The sequence below is a fragment of the Oncorhynchus gorbuscha genome, linkage group LG14 (assembly GCF_021184085.1).
Source record: "Oncorhynchus gorbuscha isolate QuinsamMale2020 ecotype Even-year linkage group LG14, OgorEven_v1.0, whole genome shotgun sequence".
In the NCBI taxonomy this organism is placed as follows: domain Eukaryota; kingdom Metazoa; phylum Chordata; class Actinopteri; order Salmoniformes; family Salmonidae; genus Oncorhynchus; species Oncorhynchus gorbuscha.
Genome location: NC_060186.1, coordinates 54,356,803 through 54,374,483, shown reverse-complemented (window position 1 = coordinate 54,374,483; position 17,681 = coordinate 54,356,803). Strand labels below are relative to the sequence as shown.

The 17,681-nt window shown below is 48.7% G+C and overlaps 1 pseudogene; it reads left to right on the top strand.

The window, feature by feature from the left end:
• Positions 1–1,737: 1,737 nt before the first annotated feature.
• LOC123995540 lies at positions 1,738–16,984 on the top strand (annotated as a pseudogene).
• Positions 16,985–17,681: the final 697 nt, after the last annotated feature.

Sequence of the window (17,681 nt, the reverse complement as noted above, 5' to 3'; positions counted from 1 at the left end):
TATTGATCAAATTCAACTCCTTCATAACATTTTAATCAATAAATATCCTAAATAATCCCTCCCAAATTCGAGAATAAAGGCTACTTTACCTGCTGCCGACTGGGATAAGCACTGTTCGTTGTATCTAGTCACCCTTCCTGTACTCCGTGATAATACGCAGGCCTGTTTTAATTTGAACCTCAATTCAGAGGTCAGGTCTTTAGTAAAACGAGTCAAAAACTCGTCCGTGCACGATTTTCAGCGTACTACCTCCAGATAACAGGGAGGGGTATTTAGATCCGGGATCGAATGACCAATTGTTAGTGGAATTGGTCAGGCATAATCTATGCACAACGAACACAACTGCATTTTATCATTGCCAATTTGCACAGTGATACCGTGACGAGATTCTGAGGCCCATTGTCATGCCATTCATCCACCGCCATCACCTCATGTTTCAGCATGATGTGTCGCAAGGATCTGTACACAATTCCTGGAAGCTGAAAATGTCCCATTTGTTGCATACTCACTAGACATGTTACCTATTGAGCATGTTTGGGATGCTCTGGATCGACTTGTACAACAGCGTGTTCCAGTTCACGCCAATATCCAGCAGCTTCACATAGCCATTGAATAAGAGTGTGACAATATTCCACAGGCCACAATCAACAGCCTGATCAACTCTATGTGAAGGAGAAGTCGCTCTGCATGAGGCAAATGGTGGTCACACCAGATACTGACTGGTTCTGATCCACGCCCCTACCTTTTATTTAAGGTATCTGTGACCAACAGATGCATATCTGTATCCCCAGTCATGTAAAAATCCATATATTAGGGCCTAATTAATGCATTTCAATCGACTGATTTCCTTATGTGAACTGTAACTCAGTAAAATATTTGAAATTGATGCGTGATGCGTTTATATTTTGGTTCAGTGTATTATTCATAGAAGGCACATTGAAAGTTGAAACGTTGAAGTAGAAAATATTCAGATGAGCATTATATGAGCCTGCTATTCCCCGAAAGTATCAACTGATAACATACTGGTAGGCAACCATATAATTGCTGCACACTGCTCAAGTAATGGTTTTGGGTAACTGACGAGTAGCACAACAACATGTACTGTGGAGTGGAGTCATTTGTTTGTTGTGATGCCAACAGCAGTGAGTGACTGCCACCAGTCTGGCCTGAGTTCAGCAGGCTTTAGATTGATGCTGTGTTACTGACGTGGTGTTAAAATGTTTAGTGCCTCATGCCATCGCCACCAGCTACCTCTCTTAGGCCCAGTGACTCAGGGGCCTCCAATACACCCCGACCCCACTGAATATTCCAGTGTGTGCCCGCAAGGGCCTTCCTGTCTGTTACCCTATCAGCTTACTACAGATATAAAAATGGACGGAGGAATCTCTCCCTCCCCTCTTTTACCACGCCGGTGGTTTGGGTTTTGGATCTGGGTTAGGAATCCCAGTGGTCCAGAGTGGCATGCAGTTCGACAGTAACCCCACTCAGTACAAACAAAGGCTAAAGATATCTCTCTGGCAAGGAGGGTGTCTAAGCTGGAGGAGAGACAGGCAGCAAGATTGAGGGATAGAGTGATAGAGAGGATCGAGAGTAGAGGCACAGGAAGATCCCCAGTTCTTTCTTCTTGAGAGCTTCACAGAGTCAGAGCTTCAGAAGGACTCAGAGCTTCACACAGTCCAGTGTTTGGGATGAACTTTGCGCTGGGCTAAACCTGTGCAGCTGGAGGAGTCAAGCACCATGGATAACCTGGAGAAGCAGCTCTTCTGTCCCGTCTGCCTGGAGATGTTCACCAAGCCTGTGGTTATATTGCCCTGCCAACACAACCTCTGCAGGAAATGTGCCAACGGCGTCTTCCAGGTAAGAGGGCAGGATGTTTTTTTTGCTGTGCTGAAGCCATGTGTGGTCCATTAGTGGTCTATTAGTGGTCCAGCAGTGGTCCAGCAGTGGTCTGTGATTTTGGAGCCATGATTCCACGGTTTCTAGGTCCTGAGCAGAGTACATGTCTTATGAGTAGTGGTGTTTAGCTTTGACTGCCCATGACACCCATAGTTACTTGTGAAAGGACAAAATACACAGTGAGGTGTTCTGGCTCTAAGAGGGATCACAGTGTTAGAGCAGGACATTATCTCTATTTATCACGGCACAAAACGGACCTTGGAGTGCCATTGTTTGTTACAATCATATCAGTTACTCTCAAAGACCATGAAGGGGGACTCATACTATACACTGAGTGCACAAAACATTAGGAACACCTTCCGAATATTGAGTTTCATACCCTTTTGCCCTCAATTCGTCGGGGCATGGACTCTACAAGGTGTCGAAAATGTTCCACAGGGATCCTGGCCCATGTTGGCTCCAATTCTTCCCACAGTTGTGTCAAGTTCAATGGATGTACTTTGGGTAGTGGACCATTCTTGATACACACAGGAAACTGTTGAGCACAAAAACCACAACAGCGTTTTAGTCCTTGACACACTCAAACCTGTGTGCCTGGCACCTACTACCATATCCCGTTCAAAGGCACTTAAATATTTTGTCTTGCCTATTCACACTGAACGGCACAAATACACAATCCATGTCTCAATTGTCTCAAGGCTTAGAAATTGAAGAGGACTTAACAAGTGCCATCAATAAGGCATTATAGCTTTAACCTGGATTCATCCGGTCAGTCTATGTCATGGAAAGAGCAGCTGTTCCTAATGTTTTGTACACTCAGTGTATATCCAAAACAGACATTACTGCAATAGTATGTTCAGATTCCCACTCCCTCACCGATTTGAGAACTGCAAAGCTGCTGGGTTTTTCACGCTCAACAGTTTCCCGTGTATATCAAGAATGGTCCGCCGCCCAAGGACATCGGACGTCCAGCCAACTTGATACAACTGTGGGAAGCAATGGAGTCAGCATGGGTCAGCAGCCCTGTGGAACACTTCCAACGCCTTGTAGAGTCCATGCCCTTGATTAATTGAGGCTCCTCTGAGGGCAAAAGGGGTGCAACTCAATATTAGGAAGGTGCACCTATCTTTTTTTACACTCAGTGTATATCTTTGGTCCTGTTGACTGTTCGAACTGAAGGAGCCATTCAGATATGAGAGACTCCAACAGCTGCCTCAGTCCTGGGAGACAGGATGCAACAAGGTCTGCCTCTCAGGCCGAGGCCATTAATTGAAAGCAGAGGAGGCTGGTGGGAGGAGCTGTAGGAGGACAGGCTCATTGTAATGGCTGGAAAGGAATAAATGGAACGATATCACAACAAACATATGTAAACCACATATTTGATTCTGTTCCATTGATTCCATTCCAGCCATTACAATGAGCACGTCCTGCTATAGCCCCTCCCACCAGCCTCCTCTGGTGAAAAGTGGTCTACTTGTCACAGACCAAGACAGGACAAGGACAAGAAGAGTCCAGCAGGTCAGAGGTAGGTGTGTGTGTGTGTGTGTGTGTGTGTGTGTGTGTGCGTGCGTGCGTGCGTGCGTGCGTGCGTGCGTGCGTGAGGGGTACGTGACTGCCTTCTGCAAGCATCCACCTGAACCAGAATGCTCACCAAATGTCAACATCATACATACAACCACACTTCTGCTGACCTCCGTTGACTTGGCATGTCAACAGTAGCCATGAGCACAAGGTGTGTGTTACGTGAACTCCGCCATGAAATATAAAATATAATATATATGCCATTTAGCAGACACTTTTATCCAAAGCGACTTACAGTCATGTGTGCATACATTCTACGTATGGGTGGTCCCGGGGATCGAACCCACTACCCTCGCGTTACAAGCGCCATGCTCTACAAGCACCATGCTCTACTAACTGAGCTATACAGAAGGACCACCAAAAATATACACCGTTCATGCAACAGACCTAGGCATCTGTTTTCATTCTAATGGTGTCACTAGAGCTTCTGTGTGTTTTCATAAACTGTGTCACGTCATCATACCAGCAATATGGAAAGCTCAGTCCCTGGCAGTGTCCTTCATGTTGGTGTTATAACAAGCACACTTTATCCCTGCCTCGATGGAGTGGTAAACATGAAAACCACGTGTCCTCTTGTGGCATTGACACAGCTACAGACGTATGTATCTGGGGGTTAAGTACCATAGATTTTATATTTGGGAAATGTTGCAATTACTGTAGGTGCATTGTATTACCATTCTAGGGTTAGGGTTAGTGTGAGCACTTATATCCTACTTTCTGTCCTAATCCTACCACTCTTTGGACCCGTAAGGTGCTGGATTCGGCTCAGTCTGGCTTTCTCTTTGACCCAAGGCTCAATTTAGCCACTGATGTGGTTCGCAAGAGGGAGTGAGAATCTGAACCACCACTTATTGTGCCTTCAAACACATAAAAAAAGTCATTAGGTTACATATTAAAAAAAGAAACAAAAATGTATACACTTTAATGCCGTAAAACATACTATAGCCTGATATTTCCAGGTGATTGGGTGATCTCAAGTGCTGGGGGTGAGGTAAAGAATCTGGAGAGGTTCGAAATAGTCTACCATCGGGCAGTAATGTGTGTTTACCAGTAGAGAGCAGTACTGTAATCTGTTACTACTGGGTGTTGTAAAAGCGCATTACGGACATATTTAAAAGCAGTTGGTCCTTTTGACTGTAAACAAACTATGTTGTTTAATACATCATATATATTCCATCGCTGAACGTTATAGTACGTGGCATATTTTTGTTCAACGACAGAAATAGGACCCATCTCTGAGAACACTCTCACTTTGTATACATGGCCACTGGGTGGCAGTCTTTTCCAATATTTTGTTTAATTTAGAACGCTGTACATTATCACAGCTTTTTCATACCTTGTCATTTGACACGATAAATATAAAAGATAATATAATTACATCAAGGAAAGTACTTTAGGTCTGTAACACAGATTTGAGCAATATGAACAATCTATCTAGTTACACTCCAAATTATATTCCACAATGACTTTTATCGACTTTGTAAATTGGCTTGCAGTTATTTGATGTTATAACACCTTAACCCAGCAGAGCAAGGGAGAGAAATTAAACATTACCAAAGCTAGTGTATCATCAGCTGTTCCAGTGACTGTGAAACAAAGCGTGGGGAGAGTGGACTTCTCCCCTGGAGAATGGTGGTCAATAGTTGTAAATTACATATGAGGTAAACTGTTGGTGAAATCCCCTAACTCCTTGTAAGTGCTCTTCCCGTAAGGATATTTCCTCAGTCATGGACAGAAGTGATGAGTCTCATAAGACAGAGACAGTTGTGTGTGTGTGTGTGTGTGTGTGTGTGTGTGTGTGTGTGTGTGTGTGTGTGTGTGTGTGTGTGTGTGTGTGTGTGTGTGTGTGTGTGTGTGTGTGTGTGTGTGTGTGTGTGTGTGTGTGTGTGTGTGTGTGTGTGTGTGTGTGTGTGTGCGTGCGTGCGTGCGTGCGTGCGTGCGTGCGTGCGTGCGTGCGTGCGTGCGTGCGTGATTGAGTGTCTCTATAACAGGTCGTTCCTTTACTTCTGTGTCCCTGCAGGCCCCTGAACCCCACCAAGGTGGAGCAGCTGATGTGTGAGGAGCATGATGAGGAGAAAATCAACATCTACACCTGAGCTGTGAGACGCCCACCTGCTCTAGGTGCAGTGTTTGGCCAGCACAATGACTGTGAGGTGGCCCCCGTGCAGAACGTCTACAAGCGACAGAAGGTAAGGAAGCACCCTGAGTCAGGTTGTGATCTCACTCAATATCTCTATAAGCTGTCTGTCTTCCTGTCTGGTAGTCTGTCTGCCCGCCTGTCTGTTAGATCGTCCTTACAATGAAAAGTAATTATCCAATATAACAGCTTACTTACTTTGTCACTCTCTGTTCATCATGTCCCCCAGAGAGAGATTTGAATGTTATTTACAGTGTAGAGCCAGGGTGTGTATGTGATCTGCCTGTGTGTGTGTAGTTTGTCTTTGAGTGCTGAGTGAAGTGACAGCAGGCAGATGTATTGAGTTGGAGCTGCCCTGCGGGGGTTCTCACACTGTGAGGGTCGGGTTTCATCTCACCTCACACGCACACACGCACGCACACACGCACACACGCACACACACACACACACAACAAACACAGCCTGGTGGCACGACAACAGCTAATGTTGTATATCACACCTCTGAGTCGTGTGCAGCATTCGTGTCTGTCCTTCATGTGGACTCACTCACACACACACACACACACACACACACACACACACACACACACACACACACACACACACACACACACACACACACACACACACACACACACACACACACACACACACACACACACACACACACACACACACACACACACACACACACACACACACACACACACAGCGGTGCTCTGGCCTGCTGCCATTCGTCCTTACTTCTAATTTCTACTCCCTCTAACTCATTCACTATAAACTTGTCATCTCACTCCCCTCTCTCTTAGATCTCCTCCCCCTCTGTCCATGCTGTGTACTGTGGGCCCAAGCAGAGAGGGACATGCCTGACCATTAGCTCCCATATTAGTTATCTCTCTCTCTCTCTCTCTCTCTCTCTCTCTCTCTCTCTCTCTCTCTCTCTCTCTCTCTCTCTCTCTCTCTCTCTCTCTCTTCTCTCTCTCTCTTTGAGTGACTCATCCATCCACAGCAGTGGGACTTGAGTCATTCTCCTCTGAGCTCAAGTCACAGGCTCAGCTCCTCCCTCACTGCTGGCTGCCCGCTAACTAGCTCTCCTCTCCAGCATCCAGGTGAACAGTGACTAATATCAAAGTGAGAGTCCCACCATACCAGCATGGTGGACACCATATGGTGGGACTCAACTGAAGGTCACTTGTTAAGGATGGACAATGTGTTTGGCTATTAAGTAAAACTTAAGGGGAACGCCACCCACACAAACATGATACATAGGGTTTACATATGTACTGTATCTACTTGCATGAGCTAAAACAGTACGAATGGACCATAGCGACAGACATGTTATTGAGCAGATGCCATTTTCCTTTGCACAACGTTGCTCACTTACTCTGTAAATCACTCAACATTACAGATGCAGATGAGAAACGTTTGGGATCAACTTCACCTTCATCTGATGTTTTATGCTTTGTTAAAAAACAACACTTTTCACTCTATCATCACAGTTGTGTGAACTACCACATTAGGTTAGGGTTTCCCATCCCTCTACTCGGGCCCTCCCAGACGTTTCACATTTTAGTTTTAGCCCTAAACTGGCATACCGTATTCAATTAGTCAACTAATCATCAAGCCTTTGAGTAATTGAATCCGGTGTGCCAGTTTAGGGCTAAAACTAAAATGTGAAACATCTGGGGGGGCCGAGGAGAGGGTTGGGAAGCCCTGACTTAATGTGTTAGTGCAGGGTTGGAACAAAAGCCTTCTTATCCTGTATTAACCCAGGACCAGGGTGTTGATGGCCACTGGTCAATCAATCAATCAAATTTTATTTATATAGCCCTTCGTACATCAGCTGATATCTCAAAGTGCTGTACAGAAACCCAGCCTAAAACCCCAAACAGCAAGCAATGCAGGTGTAGAAGCACGGTGGCTAGGAAAAACTCCCTAGAAAGGCCAAAACCTAGGAAGAAACCTAGAGAGGAACCAGGCTATGTGGGGTGGCCAGTCCTCTTCTGGCTGTGCCGGGTGGAGATTATAACAGAACATGGCCAAGATGTTCAAATGTTCATAAATGACCAGCATGGTCGAATAATAACAAGGCAGAACAGTTGAAACTGGAGCAGCAGCACAGTCAGGTGGACTGGGGACAGCAAGGAGTCATCATGTCAGGTCGTCCTGGGGCACGGTCCTTGGGCTCAGGTCCTCAGAGAGAGAGAGAGAGAAAGAAAGAGAGAATTAGAGAGAGCATATGTGGGGTGGCCAGTCCTCTTCTGGCTGTGCCGGGTGGAGATTATAACAGAACATGGCCAAGATGTTCAAATGTTCATAAATGACCAGCATGGTCAAATAATAGTCTAGTAAGTACAGACATTGACTCATCATGCTCTGTTGTGATTGGCTCTAGACGGTGCTGAGCGACAGCATCACCATCTTGGTGGCGGGGAACAACCGTATCCAGGCCCTCCTCTCGAAGATGGAGGAGATATGCAGGACCATCCAGGTGAGAATGTCACCCACTACAACCACTCACACTTCTCACCTCAAAGTCACAATCACTCACTGTGGGGTCACAACACACATTACTCACATCACTGTGAAGAACCTGTTATATTGTAATAACTAGCATGAATAAGTAGTAATACATTATTTATTAACTATTTCTACACTGATCAAAAATATAGCGCTGGTCCCATGTTTCATGAGCTGAATTAAAAGGTTACAGACATTTTCCATATGCACAAAAAGCTTATTTAATAAGCTTAAAGCTTATTGTTAGTGAACATTTCTCCTTCGCTAAAATAATCCATTCACCTGACAGGTGTGGCATATCAAGAAGCTGATTAAAAGGCATGACCATTACATAGGTACACCTTGTGCTAGGGACAATGAAAGGCCACTCTAAAATGTGCAGTTTTGTCACACAACACAATGCCACAGATGTCTCAAGTTTTGTGGGCATGTGCAGTTGGCATGCTGACTGCAGGAATGTCCACCAGAGAAATGTTCTGAAACAAAGATGAAAATGTCTTAGTTCTTCCATGGCCTGCATGTCACCCATTGAGAATGTTTGGGATGCTCTGGATCGACTTCTATAACAGCGTGTTCCAGTTCCCGCCAATATCCAGACTTGCCTAGTTAAATAAAGGCTCAAATGTAAATATATGTTGTTAGTTTTATAAGAAATAACTTTGCACAACCAATCGAAAAGGTGGGGGACAACATTCCACAGGCCACAATCAACAGCCTGATCAACTCCATGTCAAGGAGATGTCGCTCTGCATGAGGCAAATGGTGGTCACACCAGATACTGACTGGTTCTGATCCACGCCCCTACCTTTTATTTAAGGCATCAGTGACCTACAGATGCATATCTGTATTACCAGTCATGTGAAATTCATAGATTACGGCCTAATGAATTCATTTCAATTGACTGATTTCCTTATATGAACTGTAACTCAGTAAAGTCGTAGAAATTGTTGTACATTGCGTCTGTATTAAGCATTTCTAAAGGCTTATTCATGAAAAGTCATTCTAAAGTGTTCAATGAGTGTCTGTGTGCAAGAGAACGGGCATCATCAGAAGCAGAGTTGGTGTGATAAGTTTAACGGGCTGTATGCCATCCTGGAGGAGAGGAAGGAGGAGCTGGTGGGGATGATCAGCCGCCAGCAGGATGACAAGCTGGACTACGTCGCCACGGAGACCACCTGGAGTGCCCGGGCAAGCTTGTGGTGTCAGCCATCCAGTCTATGGAGGAGCCACAGATGGCCGTGTTCCTACAGGTAGGCACTATGGATGGGACACGAGCCCTGAACCTGGGTGCACGGTCTGGCCTCAGTAACTGGACCTGGGTGCACGGTCTGGCCTCAGTAACTGGACCTGGGTGCACGGTCTTGCCTCAGTAACTGAACCTGGGTGCACGGTCTGGCCTCAGTAACTGAACCTGGGTGCACGGTCTGGCCTCAGTAACTGGACCTGGGTGCACGGTCTGGCCTCAGTAACTGGACCTGGGTGCACGGTCTGGCCTCAGTAACTGGACCTTGGTGCACGGTCTGGCCTCAGTAACTGAACCTGGGTGCACGGTCTGGCCTCAGTAATTGAACCTGGGTGCACGGTCTGGCCTCAGTAACTGGACCTGGGTGCACGGTCTGGCCTCAGTACCTGGACCTGGGTGCACGGTCTGGCCTCAGTAACTGAACCTGGGTGCACGGTCTGGCCTCAGTAACTGAACCTGGGTGCACGGTCTGGCCTCAGTAATTGAACCTGGGTGCACGGTCTGGCCTCAGTAACTGGACCTGGGTGCACGGTCTGGCCTCAGTAACTGGACCTGGGTGCACGGTCTGGCCTCAGTAACTGGACCTGGGTGCACGATCTGGCCTCAGTAATTGAACCTGGGTGCACGGTCTGGCCTCAGTAACTGGACCTGGGTGCACGGTCTGGCCTCAGTAATTGAACCTGGGTGTACGGTCTGGACTCAGTAATTGAACCTGGGTGCACGGTCTGGCCTCAGTAACTGGACCTGGGTGCACGGTCTGGCCTCAGTAACTGGACCTGGGTGCACGGTCTGGCCTCAGTAACTGGACCTGGGTGTACGGTCTGGCCTCAGTAATTGAACCTGGGTGCACGGTCTGGCCTCAGTAACTGGACCTGGGTGCACGGTCTGGCCTCAGTAATTGAACCTGGGTGTACGGTCTGGACTCAGTAATTGAACCTGGGTGCACGGTCTGGCCTCAGTAACTGGACCTGGGTGCACGGTCTGGCCTCAGTAACTGGACCTGGGTGCACGGTCTGGCCTCAGTAACGGGACCTGGGTGTACGGTCTGGCCTCAGTAATTGAACCTGGGTGCACGGTCTGGCCTCAGTAACTGGACCTGGGTGTACGGTCTGGCCTCAGTAACTGGACCTGGGTGCACGGTCTGGCCTCAGTAACTGGACCTGGGTGCACGATCTGGCCTCAGTAATTGAACCTGGGTGTACGGTCTGGCCTCAGTAATTGAACCTGGGTGCACGGTCTGGCCTCAGTAACTGGACCTGGGTGCACGGTCTGGCCTCAGTAATTGAACCTGGGTGTACGGTCTGGCCTCAGTAATTGAACCTGGGTGCACGGTCTGGCCTCAGTAACTGGACCTGGGTGCACGGTCTGGCCTCAGTAACTGGACCTGGGTGCACGGTCTGGACTCAGTAACTGGACCTGGGTGTACGGTCTGGCCTCAGTAATTGAACCTGGGTGCACGGTCTGGCCTCAGTAACTGGACCTGGGTGTACGGTCTGGCCTCAGTAACTGGACCTGGGTGTACGGTCTGGCCTCAGTAATTGAACCTGGGTGTACGGTCTGGCCTCAGTAATTGAACCTGGGTGTACGGTCTGGCCTCAGTAACTGGACCTGGGTGCACGGTCTGGCCTCAGTAATTGAACCTGGGTGCACGGTCTGGGCTCAGTAACTGGACCTGGGTGCACGGTCTGGCCTCAGTAATTGAACCTGGGTGCACGGTCTGGCCTCAGTAATTGAACCTGGGTGCACGGTCTGGCCTCAGTAATTGAACCTGGGTGCACGGTCTGGCCTCAGTAATTGAACCTGGGTGCACGGTCTGGCCTCAGTAACTGGACCTGGGTGTACGGTCTGGCCTCAGTAATTGAACCTGGGTGTACGGTCTGGCCTCAGTAATTGAACCTGGGTGTACGGTCTGGCCTCAGTAATTGAACCTGGGTGCACGGTCTGGCCTCAGTAACTGGACCTGGGTGCACGGTCTGGCCTCAGTAATTGAACCTGGGTGTACGGTCTGGCCTCAGTAATTGAACCTGGGTGCACGGTCTGGCCTCAGTAATTGAACCTGGGTGTACGGTCTGGCCTCAGTAATTGAACCTGGGTGTACGGTCTGGCCTCAGTAATTGAACCTGGGTGTACGGTCTGGCCTCAGTAATTGAACCTGGGTGTACGGTCTGGCCTCAGTAATTGAACCTGGGTGCACGGTCTGGCCTCAGTAACTGGACCTGGGTGCACGGTCTGGCCTCAGTAATTGAACCTGGGTGTACGGTCTGGCCTCAGTAATTGAACCTGGGTGCACGGTCTGGCCTCAGTAACTGGACCTGGGTGCACGGTCTGGCCTCAGTAACTGGACCTGGGTGCACGGTCTGGACTCAGTAACTGGACCTGGGTGCACGGTCTGGCCTCAGTAACTGGACCTGGGTGCACGGTCTTGCCTCAGTAACTGAACCTGGGTGCACGGTCTGGCCTCAGTAACTGAACCTGGGTGCACGGTCTGGCCTCAGTAACTGGACCTGGGTGCACGGTCTGGCCTCAGTAACTGGACCTGGGTGCACGGTCTGGCCTCAGTAACTGGACCTTGGTGCACGGTCTGGCCTCAGTAACTGAACCTGGGTGCACGGTCTGGCCTCAGTAATTGAACCTGGGTGCACGGTCTGGCCTCAGTAACTGGACCTGGGTGCACGGTCTGGCCTCAGTACCTGGACCTGGGTGCACGGTCTGGCCTCAGTAACTGAACCTGGGTGCACGGTCTGGCCTCAGTAACTGAACCTGGGTGCACGGTCTGGCCTCAGTAATTGAACCTGGGTGCACGGTCTGGCCTCAGTAACTGGACCTGGGTGCACGGTCTGGCCTCAGTAACTGGACCTGGGTGCACGGTCTGGCCTCAGTAACTGGACCTGGGTGCACGATCTGGCCTCAGTAATTGAACCTGGGTGCACGGTCTGGCCTCAGTAACTGGACCTGGGTGCACGGTCTGGCCTCAGTAATTGAACCTGGGTGTACGGTCTGGACTCAGTAATTGAACCTGGGTGCACGGTCTGGCCTCAGTAACTGGACCTGGGTGCACGGTCTGGCCTCAGTAACTGGACCTGGGTGCACGGTCTGGCCTCAGTAACTGGACCTGGGTGTACGGTCTGGCCTCAGTAATTGAACCTGGGTGCACGGTCTGGCCTCAGTAACTGGACCTGGGTGCACGGTCTGGCCTCAGTAATTGAACCTGGGTGTACGGTCTGGACTCAGTAATTGAACCTGGGTGCACGGTCTGGCCTCAGTAACTGGACCTGGGTGCACGGTCTGGCCTCAGTAACTGGACCTGGGTGCACGGTCTGGCCTCAGTAACGGGACCTGGGTGTACGGTCTGGCCTCAGTAATTGAACCTGGGTGCACGGTCTGGCCTCAGTAACTGGACCTGGGTGTACGGTCTGGCCTCAGTAACTGGACCTGGGTGCACGGTCTGGCCTCAGTAACTGGACCTGGGTGCACGATCTGGCCTCAGTAATTGAACCTGGGTGTACGGTCTGGCCTCAGTAATTGAACCTGGGTGCACGGTCTGGCCTCAGTAACTGGACCTGGGTGCACGGTCTGGCCTCAGTAATTGAACCTGGGTGTACGGTCTGGCCTCAGTAATTGAACCTGGGTGCACGGTCTGGCCTCAGTAACTGGACCTGGGTGCACGGTCTGGCCTCAGTAACTGGACCTGGGTGCACGGTCTGGACTCAGTAACTGGACCTGGGTGTACGGTCTGGCCTCAGTAATTGAACCTGGGTGCACGGTCTGGCCTCAGTAACTGGACCTGGGTGTACGGTCTGGCCTCAGTAACTGGACCTGGGTGTACGGTCTGGCCTCAGTAATTGAACCTGGGTGTACGGTCTGGCCTCAGTAATTGAACCTGGGTGTACGGTCTGGCCTCAGTAACTGGACCTGGGTGCACGGTCTGGCCTCAGTAATTGAACCTGGGTGCACGGTCTGGGCTCAGTAACTGGACCTGGGTGCACGGTCTGGCCTCAGTAATTGAACCTGGGTGCACGGTCTGGCCTCAGTAATTGAACCTGGGTGCACGGTCTGGCCTCAGTAATTGAACCTGGGTGCACGGTCTGGCCTCAGTAATTGAACCTGGGTGCACGGTCTGGCCTCAGTAACTGGACCTGGGTGTACGGTCTGGCCTCAGTAATTGAACCTGGGTGTACGGTCTGGCCTCAGTAATTGAACCTGGGTGTACGGTCTGGCCTCAGTAATTGAACCTGGGTGCACGGTCTGGCCTCAGTAACTGGACCTGGGTGCACGGTCTGGCCTCAGTAATTGAACCTGGGTGTACGGTCTGGCCTCAGTAATTGAACCTGGGTGCACGGTCTGGCCTCAGTAATTGAACCTGGGTGTACGGTCTGGCCTCAGTAATTGAACCTGGGTGTACGGTCTGGCCTCAGTAATTGAACCTGGGTGTACGGTCTGGCCTCAGTAATTGAACCTGGGTGTACGGTCTGGCCTCAGTAATTGAACCTGGGTGCACGGTCTGGCCTCAGTAACTGGACCTGGGTGCACGGTCTGGCCTCAGTAATTGAACCTGGGTGTACGGTCTGGCCTCAGTAATTGAACCTGGGTGCACGGTCTGGCCTCAGTAACTGGACCTGGGTGCACGGTCTGGCCTCAGTAACTGGACCTGGGTGCACGGTCTGGACTCAGTAACTGGACCTGGGTGTACGGTCTGGCCTCAGTAATTGAACCTGGGTGCACGGTCTGGCCTCAGTAACTGGACCTGGGTGTACGGTCTGGCCTCAGTAACTGGACCTGGGTGTACGGTCTGGCCTCAGTAATTGAACCTGGGTGTACGGTCTGGCCTCAGTAATTGAACCTGGGTGTACGGTCTGGCCTCAGTAACTGGACCTGGGTGCACGGTCTGGCCTCAGTAATTGAACCTGGGTGCACGGTCTGGGCTCAGTAACTGGACCTGGGTGCACGGTCTGGCCTCAGTAATTGAACCTGGGTGCACGGTCTGGCCTCAGTAATTGAACCTGGGTGCACGGTCTGGCCTCAGTAATTGAACCTGGGTGCACGGTCTGGCCTCAGTAATTGAACCTGGGTGCACGGTCTGGCCTCAGTAACTGGACCTGGGTGTACGGTCTGGCCTCAGTAATTGAACCTGGGTGTACGGTCTGGCCTCAGTAATTGAACCTGGGTGTACGGTCTGGCCTCAGTAATTGAACCTGGGTGTACGGTCTGGCCTCAGTAATTGAACCTGGGTGTACGGTCTGGCCTCAGTAATTGAACCTGGGTGTGTACCAGTATGTCGTTGAATGGAATGAAATGATGGTCATTACAGCACAACTACCGGTATATGTTAAGATGTAACTTCTTGAGCAGAAAACGTTCCTGTTTCAGCCCCTCGGAAACTGCACTAGGATCAGAGTTCTTGCAGGTGTTTCACTGTCTTATGATCAGTATCCCTACAGCTAGCATACGTGTATGAGTCAGTGGGCCCTCAACAACTGACTGTAATATGATCAATTGTTTGATCAATGGCTCTGGGTCAGTTGTGAGCTGGCCCCAATCCACATGAGACATGATAAGGCATAAAGTAATAACAGTGACGATGAGTCACAGACACCATAGAGACTGTAGTCCCCCCGCTCTCACCCCTGACCTGAACAAATAACAGTCTACTTCACATCCTGTACATGCTGGGACCAGGCTCAATGATATGCCCAAAGACACAGTAAAGGATCCTTTCATCCTTTAAATCAGGTTTAGAGAAACCTTCACTATCGATGATCAATGGGGTGTCATGCAGTGCTTCGCCGTATTGAGCAGGGGAGGAGGGATGATCAGAAAGCCCAGCAGGGGAGCCTTATCTGCGGGGACGCTGCTTTTCAAAGCAGCCCTAGAAACTCTGGTCCTGTGATTCTCTGATAACTCACACTGTAACCCTGCGGAGGTGATTGACACCTCTCTCCATCAATACACTAGAAGCATTCTCTGAGTTCCAGTCCCCAGAGGCCAGGCATTGCTCAACTAGTGACAAACCTACACATAGGTCTACACACACACACCTCCCCTGCGGGGGACACCTGCCTCATCCTTTGACCGCTGGCCTACTGGCCATAAATATTGTCCTTGTAATAGAGCCAGGTGGGATGACGTGCCCCTGCTGCAGACCACAGGTAGTTTAAACCCCCGCCAGGCGAGAGATAGATGGTGCCATTTATGCCATTCATCCGACACTCCTTTCCTCCACTCAGGTCCCTTGCTTTATAAAAAGCTACAGTTTGAGTGAAGGCTCGCAATTTAAGTGTCTCTTTATTCAACTCCTTCACCGTCCACGCTTGCAAGCACTTTGTTTTGTCAACCAGTTTAGGGCTCTATTCACTCTGTAAACCTGAGTGATACAGATTCCACGATAGAAATGCAAAAGTAATTTCCGATTGAGCCGACATTTGCAGCGTTTCTGTGAATACAGTCTCCGCTATAGCGGAAACGTTGCCTTTAAATGTAAATTACGCTGTAAATCTGAACTTCCGCGATGCGGATTGAATAGGGCCCTAACTGTTAGCGCTAGCGTGAGTGTCAGGACGGTGGCAGGTGCACGTTTTATGAATGACTCAAACTGAGCGAGTGATTCAGAAGATCGAGAGAAGAGGAGGCTATAGAAATTAAATGAATTGTAAATGAATAAAAATTATATAAAACTCAAAAAACTTATTCTAGAGTATATATAGCACTAATTTACCTCAGAAATTGAAGTGCAGGAATTGAAACTAAACGCAATAGCCCATTGATCATTTATTTTCTCCACAGAGCATCAATGATATATTTAAACAGAAAGTAAAATTCTTCTTTTCATCTGTATAGTGTTCCATTCTGCTTCTTATGGGGTGTTTAGCTGGAAAGTCACAAATTACATTACATTCACTAACACAAGCACTAAAATAAACTAACACACCAATTGCAATGACTGTAAACTGAAAGTAACTGCATGGGAGATGTGTGTGGTTGGCAGTAATGTGTGATTGCTGGCTGCTGATAGCTAATGCATTATAATGAAGCTCTCCACTTGTAGAGTTATCGAGCAAACCCACCCAGCCTGCGTCACTACCAGCCACAGGGGGACAGGGGACGCTGCCATCCATCGCTGTCCGTCATCTCCTATTTGTTTGTCTCTGAGCTGTGACCTCCCCACTGTGTCCTTGTCAGGATCTCTGCCACTGCCAAGACGTCCAACATGGAGCGTCCAGAGCCGGGTTATGAGAGCATGGTCCATTTTGTTACCAACACAGAGGATGTGGCAGACATGCTAAGGACCATTGACTTCAACACAAGTAGGGCCTCAGGTAGCTGTACAATACAACCATATATGGAGAGTTTGGCCATTAACGTTTCTCTATATTTGACTCTAGCCTCAGGGAAGCGACGTCAGCTCCAAACATTACCCCTGAAATCGCATGTTCAAGAACAATTCCCTTGTTTTTGTTGGTCTGTCTTAATGTGCTGTACTGTATGTGGTCGCAGGTTCTCACAGAGAAGACGGTTATGATCTGGATGAGGGGGCCAGGACCTGGCATCACTGCAACGGTGGACGTAGACTATGGGAGATACCAGTAGTTGAAAAGGATCCCTCAGGTTAATATCAAAAGACAAACCAGCATATAGTATGCTGCTCCTCTGATTTGTTCCTGTACCCACATTTACAATGCTTAGGCTACAAACCCAATGGCTTTTATATATAGTTTCTTATGACATTAGTAAAAAATATTGCCATAAAGGCTGAAATCAAGTGTTTCATGTCCAGAATATGGATCACTTGTCTTGTTTACCTCACAGCACACTCATTTAAAATGGAAAGACAATGCATTATTTTTCCTCTGTGATGAATCAATTCCATATTCCCCTAGCTACCTACAAAAGGTATAACGATGCTGCTTAAAACCAGGGGACCCTTCAGCCTCACAGCGTCACTGTAACATTCCAGAGATTAATGAACTGGAAGCACACATTTCATGAATGACCACGATCTGATAGTCCAGGGAGAGATTGGGGGGGTTATTTACTGGGCTGTCGTTTATACATGATTATGGGGTTCATCCAGAAACTCCCAAGTGAAGAGTTTGATGTAGCCTGTTGATTGGGCTTTACCTTGTTGTACTGACTATAACAATTCTTGTGATTTTGGCTTAATATACAGTACGAGTCAAACGTTTGGATACACATACTCATTCCAGGGTTTTTCTTTATTTAAAAAAAACTATTTTCTACATTGTAGAACAATAGAGAAGACATCAAAACTATGAAATACACAAAAAAGTGTTAAACAAATCTAAGTAT